General features: G+C 37.3%; 1 pseudogene; it reads left to right on the top strand.

The window, feature by feature from the left end:
• The first annotated feature begins 5,757 nt into the window (after positions 1-5,757).
• Positions 5,758-6,302, top strand: LOC114039011 (annotated as a pseudogene).
• Positions 6,303-22,686: the final 16,384 nt, after the last annotated feature.

The raw sequence follows: 22,686 nt of genomic DNA, 5'->3' as shown, positions 1-22,686 counted from the left end.
CCCTCCCCCTACTCCCCAGTCACTGTGAAGACAAGCAAAATGATGTCAATTATGTATGTGAAATCATGCAAACATATTTCCATATTAGTTGTATCACAAAAAAGCAAAAAAAAAATAGTGAGAAAATTATACTTCAGTTTGTACTCAGAGTTAATCAGTTCTGTCTCTGGAGATGGATAGCATTTTGTCCATCATGAGTCCTTTGGAATTGTCTTGGATCATTGTATTGATCAGAGTAGCGAAGTCTTTCATAGCTGATCATCATTAAAATATTGCTGTTACTTTACACAATGATCTCCTAGGTCTTCTCACTTCATTTTGCATCAGTTCATATAGATCTTGTCATTTTTTTCTGAAACCACCCCCTCATCACTTAAAATGCAACACTGATCTATCAGAATCATATACCTCAACTTGTTCAGCCATTCCCCAATTGATGAGCATTCTTTCAATGTCCAAATTCTTTGCTGCCATAAAAAGAGTTACTATAAATATTTTTGTACGTAGAAGTTCTTCTCCCTTTTCTTTAATCTCTTTGGGGTACAAACCTACTGGTGGTATTGCTAGGTCAAAAGATAGATAAAGCTTTATAGCCCTTTGGACACAGTTCCCAACTGTTCTCCAGAATGGTTGGAATGGAGTTCGCAACTACAACAACAATTCACTAGTGTACCTATTTTCCCTCCTCCCCTCCAGCACTTGTCATTTCTGACAGGTGGTATCTCAGAGTTATTTTAATTTAAATTTCTCTAGTCAATAGTGATTTAGAGCATTTTTTAAATGCGACTACACGTAGTATTGATTTCTTCTTTTGAAAACTGCCTTTTCATGTCCTTTAACCATTTACCAATTAGAGAATGCCTCTTATTTTTATGAATTTGACTCAGTTCTCTATATATTTGAGAAATGAGATCTTTATAAGAGAAACTTGCCATAAAATTTTTTGCATTAGTTTGTTGTCTGTGGTTTCTTTTAGCAAAATGTAGTTTCCCTGATTATCTCTTTTAATTAGGTCTATTTTTGCTTTTACTTGCTTGTGATCATGATTTCTACCCTTATCTTTTTGACTTCTGCTGAAGCATAATAAATTCTGCTTCAGTCCTTTATTTTAACTGTCTCTGTGTCTTTCTGTTTCAAGTGTGTCTTTTGCAAACAGCATATTGTTGAATTCTGGTTTCTAATCTATTATGCTATCCACTTCTGTTTTATGGGTGAGTACATCCCATTCCCAGTTATGATGACTAATTGTATTTCCCTCCATCACATTTTTCTTCTGTTTATCCTTCTCTCTTTTTTATCCTGTCCCTTGTCAAAAGTCTGTTTTGCTTCTGATCATTGGTTCCCTCAATTTGCCCTCCTTTTTGTCATTACCCACCCCATATCTCTTATCCCCTTCCCCTCTTATTTTCCTGTTGGATAAGATAGATTTGTATACCCAACTGAGTATGTATATGTATTCTTCCCTCTTTGAACCAATTCCAATGACAGTGAGGTTCAAACATCCCTCCATTTTTCCCTTAACTGTAAAAGCTCTTCTTTTTAAACCTCTTTTATGTGAGAAAAATTTCACCATTCTTTCTATGCCTTCTCCCTCTCCCAGTGTATCTCTTTTTTTACTCCTTCTTTTTTTCCAGCTCAAGCCAACATAATCAACTCACACTCACACCCTCTGTCTATGTAGACTCCTTCTAACTGCCCATCCTCTCCTGTTTCCCTGTTGGGTAAGATAGATTTCTATGTCCAACTGCGTGTACATACATACATATATACACATACATAGACTATATGTGAATATATGTATGTATATCTATAGATATATAATTGCCTTTATGAAACAATTCTGAAGAGACTAAGGTTCAAGCATTGCCTGTAACCCTTCCATTTTCCCCTCTACTGTAAAAGCTCTTCCTTGCATGCCTCTTTTATGTGAAACCATTGCCCCCATTCTACCTATCCCTTTCCCCTTTTCCCAGTGTATCCCTCTTTCTCACCCCTTAATTTTTTTTGAGATCATCCCAACAAAATAAGTTTACACTCATGCCCTCTACATATGTAGACTCCTTCTAACTGCTCTAGTAATGATAAAATTTTTAGGAGTTGCATTTATCATCTCATATTGTTCAACTTTATAAGAGTCCCTTATGATTTATCTTACATGTTTACATTTTTATGCTTCTGTAAAATAGCTTGTAAAATGTTCTATAAAATGGGTATGATAATAGCACCTACCTCTCAGGATTGTTGTGAGAATAAAATGAGATAATATTTGTAAAGAGCTTTGTAAACCTTAAAGTTCTATATACATGCTAGCTATTATTATCATCGTATTTCCAAACCAAAAACCAGGACACAATTTGGTAAAATATATTCCTTTTGCCCAGTTCTATTTTTTTTTTAAGGAATTATTTTCTTCAGTGATATTTTGTACATTTTTTCTATTTTGCCAATTCTGCTTTTTATGCAGTGTTATTTTCTTTAGCATTTCTGTCTTTCTTTTAACCAAGTTGTTAATTCTCTTTTTATAATTTTCTTGCATCACTCTCATTTTCCCCTAATTTTTTCTCTACAACTCTTATCTCTTTCTTTAACTGTCCCAGGAATTCTTGTTGCGCTTGGGTTCAATGAGCATTTTTTTTGAGGCTATGGTTGTAGCTATTTTCATATCATTGTCTTCTTCTGAGTTTATGTCTTGGTCTTCCCTGCCACCACAGTAGCTTTTTATGGTCAAATTCTCTTTTTATTGCTTGTTCATTTTTTTTCATCCTATTTCTTGATTTTGGATTTTATGTTAAAGTTGGGCTTGCTCACCTTGTGGTGGGGAGGCACTCTTTGAAACTTCAGGTTTTTTTGTGCTACTGTTTTCAGAGCTAGTTTTAGAGATCTGCAAGTTTTTGGTGCTTCCAAGATGATGTGACCTAGAAAGAGGTATGATCACTACTCTCCTGCTCTGTCCTCTGGTCCTTACCCAGGAAAGGTCCTGTTTCCCTGAATCTGTAATCTAATGCTCCTCTTGGCCCTGGAATTGTGACAAGGGCCCCTGTTTCCCTACAGCTGCAAGAGCTAATATTCTTCTCTACCTTGGAATTAAAACCAAAGCCCCTGCTCCCTTGTCACCAACCACAAGCACTCATTCTGAAATTGTGACCCAGAACTGTGTATGGGCCACACAGCTGCCATTCAGTGCCAGCCTGCACCCAATGACAGCAAAGGGTCTGGACTGAAAGCTCCTAAAGCTGCTACTGATGTCTTCTACCTTCTATGCTCTGGGCTGGCCCCCATTCCACTGTCTCACACCTCTCCTGCCAACCACTTATTGTCTTAGGTTGAAAAAAGGTTTCAGCCTGACCTTTTGTTTGTTGCTCTGCCATTCCAAAATTTGATTTGAGGGATTATTTTAAAGTTGTTTAGAGAAGAATATTGTAAGAGTTCATCTGGATTGCTGCCTGTACTTCACCATGTTGACTCTGTCTGACTAAACTTCCCCTCCCCTTTATTTAATGGGGTGGGTGGTGGTGCAGTTTGGACCTTTGATTTCATTGGTGTTAGAAACTCTTAGCATGGAAACTCTTCCCACAAAGGTATGAAACTTGTCTGTATCTTAGAGTTTTAGAGAGGTGCCTATGGAATATTTCCACAATTAGTAAGTGACAGATAAGGTACTTGAACTCATGTCTTCCTGATTCTAAGCCTTCCAAACACTATACCAGAGTCCCTCATAAAACATCTAACAATAAATCTCCACACCACATAAAATGATTTCAGAAATACAAAAATATAGCACTCCTATAAGCACTCCCATGGTCCCAATACACAAATCAAGGAAGATTAAGCAGTGAAATAGAACGATAGTCCAATATCACTAATGAATATCAATGCAAAAATATCAAAGAAAATACTGGCAAAGATACTATGGCAATATGCCAAAAAATTTATTATGATTGCCTGAAATCTGTATTAGGAATGAAAAGATGGCTTGGTATTAGAAAACAACAATATATAAAATTAATAACAAAACAAAACCATTGATTATATAAATAGATGAAGAAAAGACTTTCAGTAAAATAAACTAATTTATTAAAAACTTTCAAAAGCACAAGAATGAAAATATTTTCTTTAATATGATAAAACCAACAGCTAACATGATTTGATATAGAATAACTAGAAACTTTATCACTGAGCTGAATAAGTGAACCCTCAGATAAATCAGTGAACCCCGTCCTCATTAATATATTAGGAGTAGAAATAGAAATGTTAGCCAAAAATGTAAGAAAAGAAAAAAAAAGGATTAAGACAAAAAAAAATCTCTTTGTAAATAATATAATTTGAAGGTTGGCAGAGAAAATCTAAGAGAATCAACAAAAAATTAAGATAATAAATAGTTTTAACAAAGTAGCAGGAAACAAAAAAATCCACAAAAATCATGAAAATTTCCTCATCAGTCATGAGTTAGTCAACAATTTATTAAGTGCTTATTATGTATCAAGCACTGTGCTGAGTATTAGAGAAACAAGTTAAAACAAAAAAAAAAAATCCCTGCCCTCAAGGAGTTTACATTCTAATAGGTATGATAAGCATAAAAAGAATGGAATTGGAGGGAAGAGGGTACCTGGTTGGATGAGTGGGTGGATGAGATGGTGATAAAATCTAGAGAGCCAAATGAAGACAGGAATGAAGAATAGTTGGTCTGACCCTTCTTCAAAATGGAAATACTGGGAGAAGAAATCACCAATGAGAGAAAGAGGCTGCAGGGACAGAAGGATATTCCAAGGTGACAAGGCAGCTGAGACATGGTGGTGAGGTCCAGAAATAAGATATTATTATCATTATCATGTATTAATAGTATTTATTAGTAATATTGTCTCTTACCAATAAACCCAGAAAATATGTAGAAAGAGAAACACTATAAAATAACAAAATCATTTATCACAAAAAGCATTTATTATGTGTATTACTTGCCAGGTTTTCTGTGCTAGGTGACTGGTGTCAGATATATAGATCTGAGAATCATTTACATAGATATAATAATTAAACCCATAGAAAAAATGATGAGGTAAACAAATGACAGTATATAGAGAAAAGAGGGCTAAGGATAGAGCTTTAAATATCTAGGAACTAAACTACCAAAGTGGTGTAATATAGTGGGAAGGATTCTAGACCTCAAGTTAAGAAGACTTGGGTATGAATCCTGCTTTATACACTACCTATGTGATCTTGGACAAGTCATTTAACCTCTCTGGGTCTCAGTTTCTTTTTCTATAATATAAGGACAATAATTTTACCTACTTCATGAGATGGTTGTGAGGCTACAATTAGATGATGTATATAAATTATTTTGCAAACCATAAAACACTATATAAGTGTCAGACATTATTATAATTATTGTCATTTTTCTAATCTAATATTCAGTTGAGGTCCAATAGACATGAGTCTGGGACAAGTCATTCTCCAATTATTGTTCCTTTATGTTTAGTGTTCTGCAGGTTATTGTTTAAAATTATCATTTTTTTAAACAATTGAATAATAGTACTGAGACATAAGCTCCTCTTTGGCATACTCATTAAATATATCTTTGAGACATTCTGGTAGCAGATAGTAGGATGGTAGGCATGACGATGTGTGGTTCACCTTATGCTTTTGGTTTCTTCTGCCAGTCTTTATATTTTGTGAGCTTTTTCATTTCACTCTGATTAGAGATTCTGAGTATTTGGTATGCAAAGATCTATTTAAAAACAAGAGTGCTCTGCTCTTCTCTTGACCCTTGCTAGGTAATCATTTAAAATGGTGAGGTACTCTCTTGATCCAGAGAACCCCACAAAATCATGCAAGTCAAGGGGTTCAAATCTCCGGGTCTACTTCAAGAACACCCATGAAACAGCCCAAGCTATCAAGGGCATGCATTGAAAGATGTCACATTGAAGAAACAATGTGTTCCCTGCAGGCGATATAATGGTGGAGTTGGCAGGTGTGCCCAGGCTAAGCAGTGGGGCTGAACACAGAGTCATTGGCCCAAAAAGAGTGCTGAATTCTTGCTGCATGTGCTTAAATATGCAGAGAGTCATGCAGAATTGAAGGGTCTGGATGTGGATTCTCTCATTATTGGGCATATCCAGCTTAACAAGGCACCTAAAATGCGACGGCGTACTTACAGGGCTCATGGTCGGATCAACCCATGCATGAGTTCTCCTTGCCATATTGAGATGATACTTACTGAAAAGGAACAAATTGTTCCTAAACCAGAAGAGGAGGTTGCTCAAAAGAAAAAGATATCCCAGAAAAAACAAAAGCTTATGGCACAGGAGTAAATATGACATTAGAAAGCAAATAAAAGTGAAATGAAAACATTTGTTACAGTAAAAAAAAAAAGAGTTTTCTTAAATTTTTGAGTCAATGCTATTTCTGGGCAACTGTGAACAACAGTTCTATTTTTGATGATGTTCTGGATGTTGTTGTCGTTCAGTCATTTTCCAGTTGTGTCCAACTTTGTGTGACCCCATTTGGGATTTTCTTTGCAAAGATACTGAGCTGATTGCCATTTTTTCTCCAGCTCATTTTACAGATGAAAAACTGAGGCAAACAGGGTTAAGTGTCTGAGGCCAGATTTGAACTCATGAAGATGAGTCTTCCTGACTTCAGGCCTGGCATTCTATCCACTGTGCCACTTAGCTACCTATGTTCTGGATATATTGAATTCTTAAATCTACTTAGGGGCTTCTGTTTGTAATATTAGGCATTGTCATATATGAGTTTTCAATCCTGTTTAAAAGAGTCATTTACATAAATATTAAGGGATATCCTTAATGAGAGTATTTATAGGGGACCAATAGACTTTCCAAAGTAATATTCAACAATGGTCTACATCATTATTATCCCCAAATTGACTAAAAGTTGTGGAGAATAGATCTTATTGTAACACATATAAGTAAGTCAGATTGAAATAATTTTAAGACCATTTATCTTCTTTCCTTTATTCTTTCTCTTGCTATATTTTGATTTCTGCTCTCACCAGTCAGTAATTTGGCTATACACAGACAATTGATTCAAAAATGATTTCCACTTTGGTAAGCAGCTGTTTTATGTTGTTTAAGATAGAGTCTATTTCTTTGTTGCTAATGATATTTAATGTTGACCACATCCAAAGCTTCCTAATTCCCTTCTTGAAGAAAGTATTCATGAGACATAGATGACCATCTTCTCTACACCCTACAAGTCTTTGGACTTTTTATTTTGTTCTGAGTTATTTTTTCTTAATTTTTTCCATCTTCCCCTTTTCTTGCCACAGCAATGAAGTCCCAGAATATTAACATATTTGTTGATTTAATTTGGAGGGTCCCATCAAAGTCTTCCTAGAATTTCTCTGCCTTCTTGTCCTCAGCAATTGATGTTGGTGAATAGGATGCAAACATCTTCCTGGTGTTTTGTTTTGCTGTTTTTTTTTTTTTTTTTTTTTTTTGCTTCTGCATGACCACTGCAGGATGAGAAGGAGTACTCACAAGACCATTTATTTGGTAACTTTGTTTCATGGCCACAGAATCCACCATGCAAAAACCAGAATAAACATGATGAGTCTCCCTATCTCTGGGCCCTGGGCAACAGCTACAAATTCTCTACTCAATTAAACGGATCAATGCTCATAGTCCACTGGCATGGCCTTCAAGAACCCAGTGTTATTTTCATGCCATGTGGAAGAATTGGAGTAGGACTTTCTTGGATCAAATACCATGAGAATACTTCATATAATTTGATAGACTAATAACAAAGTTGATATGGAAGAAGTATGAATTCATAAACATCAGAGGAAATAATATAAAAAGGAAAAGAAAGGGAAATGGCTTTGTCAAACATCACATTGTTCCATGAAATAATAATTATATGAAACTATTTGGTACCAGATTTTTAAAAAATAAAAAAGTTGATTAGTGGATTAGATTACAAAAGCAAGATTTATTTTAAAAAATGCACATCAAAATGATATTAGTTCAATTTAATTCCGCAAGCATTTATTAAGGATCTACTAAGTGCCAGGCATTGCTAGGGGCTGAGGAAAATAAAGATTAAAATGGAACAAATCTTTGCCCTTAAGGAGCTTAGGTTCTTCTGGCAGAGGACACATGTATACACAGGTAAGTGCATAGAAAACAAATACAAAGTTATTTGGAAGAGAGGAAAACACAAACGTTAACAACTGGGAAGATTAGAATGAGTCTTGTGTAAGAATGTTGTTCTTATGCCAAGTCATGAAGCAAGCTGGGAACACTAAGAGGTGGAGATGAGTAGGAAGAACGCTTGGCATGGGGGAAAACTTGTGCAAAGGTCCAGAGGTGGGAGATGTGGCATTTTATATGCAGAGTAGCAAGAAGACTAAGTTGATTAAAATGTAGTTTGCATAAAGGAGAGTACTGTGAAATCAGTAGATTGGAGTCAGACTGCAAAGGAATTTACTTACTAAACAGGGGAGTATATCCTGCTAGTAGATGCCTTTCCAGCTTTATTCTATATTACCCTCTTTCAAAATCTCTGAAATGTAACAAAACTGACCTTCCTATTTGGTTCACACCAGTTCTCTATGCCTTTGCCTATGCTGTTGATCATACCTGGGATAGGATGCCCTTCCTTACCCCTGCCTCCTAGAATCTCTAATTTCATTCATAACTCAGCTCTACATCCACCTCTTACCTGCCTTTTCTCATCTCCCTAGCTGGTAGTGCCTCCCTTCAAATATGTTAGTTTGTATGTCATTTTGTGTACGTGTGTACATTATGTCTCCTCCCTATGGAACATAATCTCCTTGAGGGGAGAGGATAGTTTCATTGATGTCTTTATGTGCTTATCCGCTAAACAGTGCCATGCAATAAGCACTCTATAAATGCTTTCTTGATTTGTTACCCATTCTATAGTCCAGTTGTTCCCAAATATTTTTATTTTACTTCCCTACAAGTAAAAAAATTTGAACATGTACACCAAATGTGTGTATATTTACTTTTATAAATTATATATGTGCTATTGTACTAATAGCTATGTACATTAAAATTAAAAAAAAAGATGTGATGAAAGTGAAATAGTATTTAAATCCAGGTTCAATAGTGAGCATAGGAATTGGAGTAGGGAATTGATATGGCACACAAATGTAATGAAATATTAATCTATTAGAATAAACAATGAATATGATTAATGTAGAGGGAAGCATGGGAAGGCATGTAAATTGCTATAAAGTGAAGTAAACAAACCCTTAAAAACAATATGCATGGGGCAGCTAGGTGGATAGAGCTCTGGCCTTGGAATCAAGAGAACTTGAGTTCAAATCTGACCTTACACACTTAACACTTACTAGCTGTGTGACCCTGAGCAGGTCACTTAACCCTGATTGCCTCACCAAAAAGCAAAAAACAAAACAAAACAAAATGAAATATGCACAAAAACAATAGTGTAATTGGAAAGACCAATGACAACAAAACAATTAAAACTAAATCCTATAGGATTACTGTGACTAAGCTTAGCCCCAGAGTTATGAAAAGGCACCCAGGTTAGAGACAAAGGGTGTGGAATACTGCATAGAAAGTCAGACTTTTTTAATGTTAGTTTTGCTGAACCATTCCCTCCTTCTTTTATATTCTTCATGATAAGGGATAGCTAAGTAGGAGGGAAATATTTGGTGATTTTAAAATACTTTGATAAAAATTCGGTTTTTAAGAAGTCGAATGGACAGCTATTTTACACTATACAAGTGGTCAAAGGATATAAGCAGTCAGTTTTCAAAAGATAAGAAGCTAGCGATGACCATCAGAAAAAATGCTCAAAGCTGCTCTTAGAGAAAAGATTAGTAGAGGAACTATGAAATACCAACTTATTCCCACTGATTCGGCAAAAAAGGTAAAATATGGGAAAAATCAGTGTTCACAGGGCTGTGTTAAAGTGTGAATGATAATTCATTGCTGCTAGAACTATAAATTGGCCTATTTTGGAAAGCAATAGAGAATTATCTAAGAAAAGTTACAAAATTGTTCATACTCTTGACCCAAAGATCCAAAGTGTTCTTGACAGCAGGCAAGGTCCCATTTGTCCAGAAATATTTATAGCAGTATTATTATCAAAGGCAAAAAGTTATAAACAAACTATGTGCCCAATAATTTGGGAATCACTGAATAAAATGTGCTGCATGAATGTAATGAAACATTATTATGGTATGAACAACAAAGATACATGTAACTCATGCCTTGCCCTCATTTTTTTTTATCATCTTTGGGCTGGAAGTGATGATGATTTGGGGAGAGAGAAACTGGTAAAGCAATTTCTGTTGCTTTTGGCATACACAAAAGAATTATTATCCCTTTAACTCTTCATCACTACCAGGTTTCTCAGGAAGCATGTATTTTAGTGGGCAGGAAGCCACATGGTAGAAGAGAAAGGGGTACAAAATCTATATACAGCATGTTCTAGGAGGAGAAGGAAATTGACATTTATATAGTACCTACTATGTATCGGATAATATGCCAAGTGCTTTTACAACTATTATCTCATTTGATCCTCATATAGCTAGGCACTATGCTATGTATTAGAGTATTACAGGAAATGCTACGTGATTACATTATGATGTGGTTTGCAACTTTACGTGTTGGGGGTCACGAACAGAGAGAGGAGAAACAAAATGGGATTAGAGGCTCATGAGAAAATTGAGACCTACAGACAAGAATTTGTCCAAGGTCACACAGATAGTAAGTATCAGAGCCAAGATTCAAACTTAGATTGAATACCAGGAGTTACTGTAACGCATACAAATAACTTTAAGAGCAAGGATTATGTCTCATCTGTTTCTTTCACAGGCATTAGGCCTTGAATTAGTAGACATTTTTCCCCTTAAAAAGTTTTATTGTTGCCTTTCATTTTTACACAACTTTTTTGATCACCTCTATCCCTGGTTGAGGTTAAGAATTTTCCCTCTAACCGCATCTGTGAAGTAGCTCCTTCTTTTGCTCTCCTACTCCTTTTCGTTATAAACAAACCCAGGTCTCTGACTGAATACAGTGAACATTCTATTTCACAAGGGTATTGCTCTATGAAATGACAGTAAATGATGAAAAACATTACATTCAATTTAACAAATGTCAACTAAAGGCTTCCTGCAATGTACTATGCTTAGGTACTAGTGATACAGGATTGAAAAAATGACATAATCTTTTCCTTCAAAGAGATTACAGTCTAATTTCAGTGTTCTCGTTTGGCCAGAATGCAGGGTGTGTGAAGGGGAATAATATTCAATAATCCTGGAGAAATTTACTGGTGCTACACTGTGAAGTACTGCTCAGGGGCAGACCAAGTGATGGGATTTGAGGGAGAGGTAACTGTCCTGGAAATTATAGCTGTCCATTCCAATAGGCCCTCTAGCAGTGGCAAGAGGAAGGCCCATCACCATGCTTGGTGATAATACCTTCTCATGTAAGAAACTTTGGTTGTGGAGCCTGACACATGGGATTAATAAAGAGACAACTGATCATTCTTTGTGAGTACTTATAAAACTATGTCAGTACATACAGTACAATCTCAAAAGTCCTGCCCTCCCTGCCCCACCTGCCCAGTTCCACTCTGACATAAAGGGTTGCTAGACACTGGTAGTCAGTTTACTATCATACCAGGGGACCACCAACAGGTCCACTGGAACCCACCCCAATCTCCATGGGGACTTTTAGGGAACAGACTATCAAGGGAAAGGGCATCATAAATGGCATCCATTAGAATTAGGAATTAATAATTATAGACTTTAAAATCTTTTGTTGTACGTACATTTATTTTTATTGCATTTTATAGTTCACAAGCATTTCAATGCGTTCCAGTATGTGACTTGAATTATTGGATTGACCTAAGCTGGGCCTGGCCAAGAACAGTCATGTAATATAAACTAACAAAGAAACACAAATTTCTGAGGGGTGAGGTGATTACTGAATTGCAAAAGAAACTTCCCTTTCAATAGACTTTCCACTTTCCCCTCCAAGCACATGCTCCCAAGGCTTCTTTATATCACATGATTACCCAAGATTCATAAAATTTTATGTATATCACATACATACATACATACACACATACATACATACATTTTTCTCTCTCTCCATATATATACACACACATATACATATATATATATACACACACACATATATAACTCTATATCTATCTGTCTGTCTATCTATCTATCCCTCGCAAGATTATTGAGATATCCGTGGATAGGTAGATGGCACAAATATCAATCCATTTTATAAATAAGGAAATTAAGCCACAGAGAAGTTAAATGTCTTGCCTAAAGGCCAATGGGTTATAATAAAAACATATTCTTCTAGGACTGTAAGATTTATTTAGGTATGTTTAGTAGAAAGCAGCTCTGGAATCAGACAAATCAGAAAATTGGGGTTTTAATCCTGAGTCTGTTACTTACTAACTGTGTGGCTTTGGGTACATCACTTCACCTCTCACCTGCCTTCTAGGGTTGTTATGAAAATCTAATGAGATAATATTTGTAAATCACTTAGCATGGTGTTTGGCACATAGTAGGTACTTAATAAATGCTTGTTTCCTTTCTCTTTCTTCTCTTGATCTCACTTTTTCCTTATTTGTCAAATAAGGTGATTAGACATAAGTTGTCAAAGTGGGTGATACCGCCCCTTGGGGGGCATTGGAATGATTGGAGGGAGGCAGAGTAGCCTCAGGTCCAATCGGGAAACCTTGAATAAAAATAAGGGAGTGGTGGAAGCATAAAGAAAAAAGAAAAGATAAGAAAATTTTGAAAAACTGTATATGTTTCATCTGCTGTGTAACAGAGTTAAAGTTGCAGTGATTATATTATTTTCCAAATAAACACACAAAGTGAAGTTATAACAGATCAGTAGTCAAGTTTGCCAACAGGTCTTAACAAGAAAGTATTGGTAGACAAGTGCATCGTAGGAAAGTACAGCATGCATCACAGGAATACCTAATGACTTGTTTACAGTACAATACTATATGGACACATGATGCAATATTGCATCATCAAAATTTCAATGCAGGAAAAAAACACAAAAATTTACAATAAATTATCAAATTTAAGATATGCAATTTTAAAATATATATGTATATAGTTTGAAATGACACAAATGTCTAAAAAACCATTAAAGGGTTAAAGAAAATAGATTTCCAGGAAGGCATTGAGTAATTTTTTTTAAAAGAAGGTCAGTAGGCAAATAAGTTTGGGAGCCTCTGGAAATGATCTCTAAGACCCCTTTCAGGTCTAAGTGCTCAGATCCTAATAAAAACCCCCTTCAGATTCTATTTTTACAGAAAGTTGAGTTTCATTCCCCAAAGTTCTCCATTTCTGGTAACTGGCAAGGCCCCTCCCCAAACAAGGCTTTGTTGACATATTCTCTGACCACACTAATTTCTCTGGCATTGAACAACAGCAAGATGTGAAAAGTTCCAGTGTTAGTCGGAAATGACCAGGGATTCATTTTTTCCATTGATATAGCATTAAGGCATTTATACCCTGTTTTAATTATCTTTTGATTTTTGTTCCTGTTGCAGCAAAAAAATCAAAGAATGGCAGAATTTAATTTGTGTAATCCAGCATTCAGTTCCTTGAAGGAATCCCCTCTCCAGCCTACATGATAGGGATAAAAGAAGCCCTCCGAGCCAGCCTACTTCATCATGTGGTAACACTCATTAGAAAATCTAGTTAGCTTTAGTTAAAAATTGACCCTGTGTAACTTCTACCCATTCTTTCTAGTTCTGCCCTTTAGACCAGAGTTAAACTCAATGGAAACAGGAGCTACTAAATCAGAAGAAAGGATCCTTACAGGCTGGTGCAAATTGACTTCAAAAACCACATATTAACATTATCCACATTCTATTGTATTTTTATTTATTTTGTCAAATATTTCCTAATTACAGTTTAATCTGGTTCAGCTGAAGTGTTTTGGTGAGCTCCTGGGCCACATGCTTGACATCTCTGCTCTAAACCTATGGAGAATTAGTCTGATTCCTCTTTTCCATGACAGTCCTAAATATGGCTGAAGAAAGCTCTAGTGAGAGACTACCACCAACTTGATGTGTAAACTTGGGCAAGTGACTTTCTTTCTCTGGAAAGTTTCTTCAGTCACTTAATCTCAGTTTGACTCAGTTTCATCAACTGCAAAATGGGGATAATAACAGCACCTAACTTGCAAGATTGCTGTGAAGATCAAATGACAATGTTTGTAAAGCACTTAGCACAGTGTCTGGCACATAGTAGACATTCCTAGCTTTTCAGTCACTCTGCTTTACTACCTGGGAATCATCGACTCTTCCAATTCCCTCCCTCTCCCTTCCAACACCCATATCCAATCAGTTACTAAGTCTTTTTGATTTTACCTCTACAATGTATTTTACTGTTTTTGTTTCTGTTTTTTTGTTTTTGGTTAGGCAATGGGGTTAAGTGACTTGCCTAGGGTCACACAGCTAGTAAGCGTTATGTGTCTGAGGATGGATTTGAACTCAGGTCCTCCTGAACCCAGGGCCTGTGTTCTATCCACTGTACCACCTAGCTTCCCCTACAATGTATTTTACATCTATTTCTTCTCCATTCACGTGGTCGCCATCCTATTTCAGGTTCTTACTACCTCTTGCTTGGACTACAACAATGACTTATTAATTATATTCCAAATTCCAGTATGGCCACTTTCGAATCTGTTTTCTGCCAAAGTAATCCATCAAGAACAAGTGTGACTATTAACAAGACTGTTTATTATAAATGCCCAAATTAACTACAAAGGGCATATGAAAGAAGACACTATCTGCATTCAGAGAAAGAACTAACAGAAGCATGTATAGAATGATTTTATATATATATATATATTTATATATGTATACATATTGGTGTCTAATGGTAGCTTAGGGTAGCTCAAGGCGGGGGGGGGAATTACATGATAACTTTACTATATATTTAATAAAAATAGCAAGTTGTATATAATAGATTTGCAGTTTCATGTACAAACTTTTTTTATTGTACTATGTTATGGAAATTCTTGTTTTATTCCACAAATTTAAAAAAAAGGGACAAGTGCAATCATCCTTAGTAACCTTCAATGTCTCCTATTGCCTCTAGACTGAAATATAAATTCCTCAGCTTGGCCTTTTTTAGCCCTTCGCATCTGGCTCCAGCCTACTTTTTTTTTGTGAGGCAGTTGGGGCTAAGTGACTTGCCCAGAGTCACACAGCTAGTAAATGTTGTATGTATGAGGTCATATCTGAACTCAGGTCCTTCTGACTCCAGGGCCGGTGCTCTATCCACTGCGCCGGCTAGCTGCCCCTTCAGCCTACTTTTTAAGACGTTTCACATTACTACCTTTCATACAATTTATATTCCAGCCAAAATATTCTTACTGTTTCCCCAACTTCATATCCTACCTCTTGTCTCAGCTACATTGTATTAGAATGCAGTTGCTCCCCATAGAATCCCTAGCTTCATTCTAGGGTCATTTCCTGTGCTGCCTCTCAAAGGAAGTCTTTCCTCATCTTCTGGTTGTTGGTACTCTTTCCTCACTAATCATGTGTATACACTTGTTTGTTTGTGTGTTGTATCTACTCATGATTTGTAAGCTCCTTGAGAAGAGGGACCGTTTCAATTTTTTTCTTTGTATATTTAGCACCCAGCACAATGCTTTACACATAGTAGGTGTTTAATAGATGTTGACTTGTCTGGCTTAGCTTAACTAATTATTGCCAATTATTATTAGTTAGGCCATTTATGACCTATTCAGGATTGCCCTAGGAAAGGAAGAGAGAGAAGGAAAAGGAATATCTTTCTTCACTCAACAATTTCTTGCCTCCATAACCATCACAAGAGTGATCTTCATCCATTTCTCCCTCTTAGCTCAGATGTTGGGCCAGGAATTGGTGTCCTTAGGGAGTTAGAATAGTGATGAAAACTGATCATCAAGCAGTACCCCCACTGTGGGTTCCAGGGCATTTGTCTCCTCCACCACTTTCTAGGAGACCAGCTGAGGAAGAACAGGAGCAGGAATAGCTGTGACATTTTGCAGATGGAAGGTGATGGGAGCTTGAGGCAGATGAGTCTCAACACTAATCACTTGCACACTTTCTTGCCCTACTCCTCAGTGGTCAGGAGCTAGAATTGCTGTTTTGCGGATGCTACAGTCCTTATCCTCTCTGTTCTGTCTAAGCCTCCCTTATCAGGTAGGTTTAATTGTTAAGAACCATCCCACCCTTCCCCTAGTAGAGCCTCAGGTCTCTTCAATCCACCCACACCATGTTCTCACCCCATCCTCTCAGCTGAGTCTTGCTTCATATATTACTGAGAATCCATTTGCCATGAACTCTTTCCTTCTTTTCATCTCAAAACCTCTTGAAATCATCCCCATTCTTTCCTCCTTTACTCTAGTGTCTGATGAAGAGATTGCTCTTTTTATTAAGGCCAACCTTTCTACACGTGCCCTTGATCCCCACCCCTTCTTTGTTCTTCAGCATTGTCCCCATTTTCCTCTCTATTGGCTCCTTCCCTGAAAAACACCCACCCAAAAAAAACCCTTACAAGTCTCTGCCATCCTCTCAAGCTATGGTTCTTTATCTCACCTCTTTTTCACAGCTAAACCCTAGAAAAACCATTTATATCCATTGCCTCCATTTCTTTTCTCACTCGGTTCTCAACCCTATGCAATATGGTTTACATTCTCATCATTCAACTGAAACTGCTCTCCTCAAAATTACTATTCATCTCTTAATCACTGATTCTGATGGATCTTTTGCAATCTTCATCTTTTTCAATCTGTCTACAGCATTTGACAGTGTTGACTATCCTCCTGCATACTCTTTCCACTCTGGTTTTTCTTTATACTGATCTTTTTGGTTCTCCTATCTGAATGAAGATCATACCTTTTCAGTCTTTTCTGTTGATTTATCTTCCATATCAACTCCTCGAATTGTGGGTACCCCAAAGTTCTGTTCTGGGACTGTCACTTGGTTATCTTATTAGCTTTCATGCATTTAATTATCATCTTTTACATAGAGCTACCATATCTATATATCCAACCCCAGTCTTTTTCCTGAGTTTCAGTTATACATCTTCATTGGCTTATTGGACATTTTAAACTGGGTGTTCTATAGGTAGTAGGCAGTCAGCATTTCCTGGAAAAGTAATTTTTGGTAGTTCTATCCTGCCTAAAGTCATTACTCTGGGCTTGGACCTGTAGTATTGGGGAGAGAAATTTTGTATTTTTACCCAAGCCTTCTAGATTCAGTACCAATTTGATATGGGAGTACCTAGGTCAAAGCCCATTTTGGCTTTCCCTAGTTAGGATTTTGGCCTATAAGATAAACACATTGAAGAGATTGTGGATGCATTAAAGTGTTGAAGAATCAATGCATTATTATGATGCATAATATTAGGGCTCCATTCCCTTCCTCACTCAGCCCAGGGAGATAGTGTTGTAAGAATAACCAAAGAGAACAAAAAGAATAGAGATTCTGTCTCAGGGTAAACTGAATTCTGACAACAATGCATATTGTAAATAGGATCTTTTCTGCCTACAGTGATGCCTCAGAACTTTTAGAAGGAGCTCCAATCTGTCTTCCCTTCAGAAGCTGTAGCTGGGCAGGTTTCAGGTTTGGTTTGTAAACACTTCAAGTCATTCTGGCAAAAACATTTTCATCAAGCTGAGTTCTGTTAGGTTTTTATAAACACATGTGAGTCAGCAGAAAGAAAAGACAAGAACTGGTCTTGTCATTTCTAGAGTCCTGTGCTGTGGTTTCTGGGTAGTCACGCAGGAGAGGACACAGGCTCTTGATGGTAATTGAAACAAAGACACTAATCAGGAAGAAGGGATTCAATGGGCGTTTGTGGGAGAATGAGGATTGGAGGAAGGGGGAATTGTGTTCCACTTCCATAATCCCCACCCACCTCTCATCAGAGAGAAGTCCTTTCCCAGGGTAAAGGTCAGCTTTTATCCTAGGCTTTGACCCCACTTACCATGAAGCGTGATATGCAATGGAAAGAACCCTGAACTTGGAGTAGAGCTAGGATCAGGGCCCAGCTCTACCTCTTATATACTATGTAACCTTAGGAAAAATGACTTCTTCATTCTGAACCTTATTTTCTTCACTTACAAAAATGAAATAGTTGTTTACTTCCCTTCTCTGGGCCCTGAACTTCAAAATGAGGGGGTTAGATTTGGTGATTTCCAAGGTGCCTTTCACCTCTGTAAATTTCCAGAATGCCCCAACTTTAACCTTCATGTTCTAGAAAGTCAGAAGAGGAAAATAGAAAGGGGGTCAGGAGAACTAGGTTATAGTTCTTGCTCTTATTTTTTTTACCCAAATTTCTGAAAGTGTGAATGTATGGGATAATATTACAAATTCCTCTGAGAAGGAGTAGGGGAATCCTTGGAACAAGAAGTTGCTCACTAGAGGAGCTCATCTAGGCTTCAATTTTTTCAAATGTAAAAAAAAAATTAATGGACCATATTATGTCTAAGGGTCCTTTCAGCTCTATCACACAATTCTAGATTTCCCACGGTTCTCACAGTCCTTATTGGTAGGGAGGAGGGTTGATCTGAGGTGGGATGGGGAGTGGTGGTGGCATTCTGCCCAAGTAGCTAGGGACATCTATTTTAGATACTTTCAACACTCAAATCTGAGACTCAACACCTATTTTTAAATGTCCCCTGGTCTTCGTGTTCCTGTCTTCTAGTTTAGGGTTAGCCAAAAAGAGCAGAAACTGATGGTTGAATCAGTTGGTCAAAAAGATTAATGATTACCCAAGAGTCTTCAAACTAGAGGGAGAAGGATCTGGGGTGATATCATAGAACCACCAAATGAAGAGCTGGAAGGGATCTCAGGGTCTTGTCCAAACTATACCCAAAAGGAATCCTCACTGCAACATACCTGACAGTTATCCATTCTCTGCTTGAAGACATCTAAGAAAGGGAACCTATGGCATCTCAAAGGTGCCCCAACCCACTTTTGGATGGCTTTAACTGACAGGAAGTTTTTCTGACATCAAGTTTAAGAGGACTTCTTTGAAACTTCTAATGATTGCTTCTGGTTCTGCCCTCTGGGATCAAATAGAACAAGCCCAATCTCCCTTCCACATGAAAATCCTTCAAGATAGTTATATCTTTCCTGAGTCTTCTCTCCTCCATCAGTCAACTAGCATTTATTAAGAGTCTAGTGTCAGGGACTGTGTTAAGCTCTGGGACAAAACAAACAAAGGAAAAACCAACAGTCCCTACTATCAAGGAGCTCATAGTCTAAAGGGGAAGACAATATGCAAACAACTATATATAAACAAGACATAGACAGGACAAATTGGAAATAATTTCTGAGGGAAGTCACTAAGATTAAGGATGACTGAGAAAAGGCTTCTTGAAGAACATGGGATGTTAGCTGAGACAAGAGGGAAGCCAGGAAGTGGAAATGAGGAGGGAGAGCATTTCAGATATGTTGGGGTGGGGGGAAGAGGGAGCCAGCAAAAATGCTCAGAATCAGGAGACAGAGTGTTTTGTGGGAAGAACAGCAAGGAGGACAGTGTCACTGAAAAGGCACAGTGTAAGAAGACTGGAAAGGTAGGAAAGGGCCAGGTTATAAAGGGCCAAACAGGATTTTATATTTGGTCCTGGAGATAATAGGGAATCATGGGAAGTTATGGAATGGGGGCATAAGGATAGATATGGTCAGACCTATATTTTAGGAAGATGAATTTTGACAGCTAAGTGGAGGATGGACTGGAGTGGGGAGAGACTTTAAGGAGGGAGATTGACCAGTAATCTATTGAGATGGTCCAGTAAAACATACCCAGCTGCTTCAGCTGATCTGCATATGGTATGGACTGAAGACCCTTCACTATCCTGGTTGCTCCCCTTCATATGCACTCTAGCTTACCAAAGTCCTTCCTAAATGACTATGCCCAAAATTGAATGCAATACTCCAGATATGATCCATTAAGCAAATAGTTTTGTAAACCCCAGGTGGAAAAATATGAGGAGAAACAACAGAACACATATTCAAAGAGTAAACTGGGATCATTACTTACCTCGATACTTAAAAAAAATACACAGTTTTATGGGTGTGGATCTCCTCTTCTGATGAAATGGCTTCCTCTCTACAACTTAGTAGATAATTTCACAAGTTGCTCCATGTAATTGTGTGATGATACATACATACATACATACATAAATACACACACATATACATACTCAGGGTATATATTCACACCTACTCATACTCTATCTCTAGTATCTACATCTCTATATCTCTGTCATTTGCATAAACCTCATTATTTGCAAGTTTGTCTCCCCATTAGAATGTGGACTCCTCAAGATCATGTATGGAGTTCCTGCCTTTCTTTGTATCCCTAGCTCTTAGCAAGTGCCTGACACAAAAGGAGTGCTTAAGTGCATTAATTTTTTTTTTTTACATTTGAAAAGGATTCCTTTTGGGTATAGTTTGGACAAGACCCTGAGATCCCTTCCAGCTCTGCATTTGGTGGTTCTATGATATCACCCCAGATCCTTCTCCCTCTAGTTTGAAGACTCTTGGGTAATCATTAATCATTTTGACCAACTGATTCAACCATCAGTTTCTGCTCTTTTTGGTTAACCCTAAACTAGAAGACAGTAACATGAAGACCAGGGGACATTTAAAAATAGGTTTTGAGTCTCAGATTTGAGTGTTGAAAGTATCTAAAATAGATGTCCCTAGCTACTTGGGCTATATAATAATATAATATAATAATATATTATATAATATAAATAAAATATAATAATATAATATATATTATATGACATATAATATATATTATAATATATAATATAATAATATAATATCTAATAAGTGCTTGTTGACTGACTAGCAGAACCAGGAGTAATGACTAGGAATTACACAGAAGCACCTCCATTTCTGTGCCTGTCCACAGGGATGTTCTTGTCTGGAATCTCCTGTTGATGGCCCCTTCAGATGGTAAGGCTCTCCATACTTCGCTAGGTTTGTCTTTGAATGACTGACTCACCTCTAGGTCTGTACAATAAGTCTTTTCAACTTGTTTAAGCCTTCCTGAGCTTACAGACTAGGCTTGTCTCCACACCATGATGCACCAGAGGAGGATTTTGGAAGAGTTTGTTTTTTTAGGAATAGAAAAAGATGGCTTTAATGGGGAGAGAAGAAAGAAAAAAATGTAAAGGAATTTTCTCTTCTTGGAGTTGGGTGAACCAACCAAGTCCAATTCCTTCATTTTGCAAAGAAGGAAACTGAGTCCAAGAGAGGTGAAATAACTTGTCCAATATCATGTAGATAATAAAAAGCAGCTCCAGGATTCAAATCCAAGTCCTCTGACTCCAAATCCAGTGCCCCTTCTACCACCTAGTGCTACCTTGAGGATACAAAGACATCCCCAGTAGAATATCATTTTAAGAAAGTTCTCACTATCTTACCACCAGAAAATAAATTTCTTACCATTAGAAGTCCTCAATACTCTCAAATAGTCAAATATCTGAAATTGAAATGGTTTGATCAATGGAAATGATATTAAAGGAAATTCACTGCTATCTGTCTTGCCACTGCATCTTGAGAACCGTAAGGCCTTTCCATTTGCTCCACTTGTGTATTTTCTCTCTTTATTAGAATGTGAGCTCTTTGATGTCAGGGACTTCACGATAAATACTTAATAACTGAATTTTTATCCATCCATTCATATATACATTAATTCTTTTACAAGAGAGCATGAAAGCTCCCTGGTCCTCAGGATCCCATAGTCCTTGGCTGTCAGAGGAATGCATGAAACCTTCTCCCTACCTACTGCCTCCTCTTTACTCCTTTTTCTTCTCCTCTTTCTCTTCCTCCTCTTTTTTTTTCCTTCTCCTCCTTTTCCTCCTCCTCCCTCTCCTTTCAGTGGTTGAAAAGGAGCATTTAGCCACGCTAATTGCCCTAATATTGGCCATGTCTTGCTACATTTACTGAGAAAACTGATTCTGTTTTAAACTAGAAATGAGAGGAATAAAGTCAGGCCCTTTATTACCGACTCAGTCTGTTTCCTGGAGAGAAGGACAAGATCACATAAGCTCATAGATTTGAAGTAGAAAGGACCCTAGGTATCGTCTAATCCAACCTCCACCTCTATTTTACAGATGAGAAGCTGAAGGTTAAAGTAATAAGCTCAAGGTCACCCAAGTAATGAGTGACAGAATTGATTATCAAGTACAAGTTTGCTGATTCCAGTTACAGTGTTCTTTCCAGTGCACGAAACTGGTTCCTAGGACCAGGGTTGATTCACATGTGTCTGTGGATTAATATAGAAGTCTCTGGAGTAGCACAAAATAGAAGGTGGATGTTACTATATCCATCCATGTGAGGGACAGACAAATAGGAATTGTAAGGCGACTCAGGTCAGGCATAGTTTCCAGAGAAACTGAGCCTGCCTGATCCCCTGATCTCTTTCCCCTGGCAATCCTGAAATGTTGACTCCAATGGACCTTCATGATATGAGCACCTTCTGGTCTTTAGTCTGCAGATGAGATAAGATCTATGCAAAACTACATTGGGAAGTAGATACAATTTGCCTGGCTCCCTCTTCCTCCTCAGTTTCCCCTTTCTTCATCTTTCCCTCACTCTAATCAACATGTCCCTGAAGGACTCTCTCAATTCCCCAACCCAGGCCCATCCTCCCTCTGTAATAGAATAGTTCTA

Source organism: Vombatus ursinus, unplaced genomic scaffold, assembly GCF_900497805.2.
Source record: "Vombatus ursinus unplaced genomic scaffold, bare-nosed wombat genome assembly UNPS02011572.1, whole genome shotgun sequence".
In the NCBI taxonomy this organism is placed as follows: domain Eukaryota; kingdom Metazoa; phylum Chordata; class Mammalia; order Diprotodontia; family Vombatidae; genus Vombatus; species Vombatus ursinus.
Note: the sequence above shows the minus strand (reverse complement) of the source record. Positions and strands in the feature narration are given on the sequence as shown.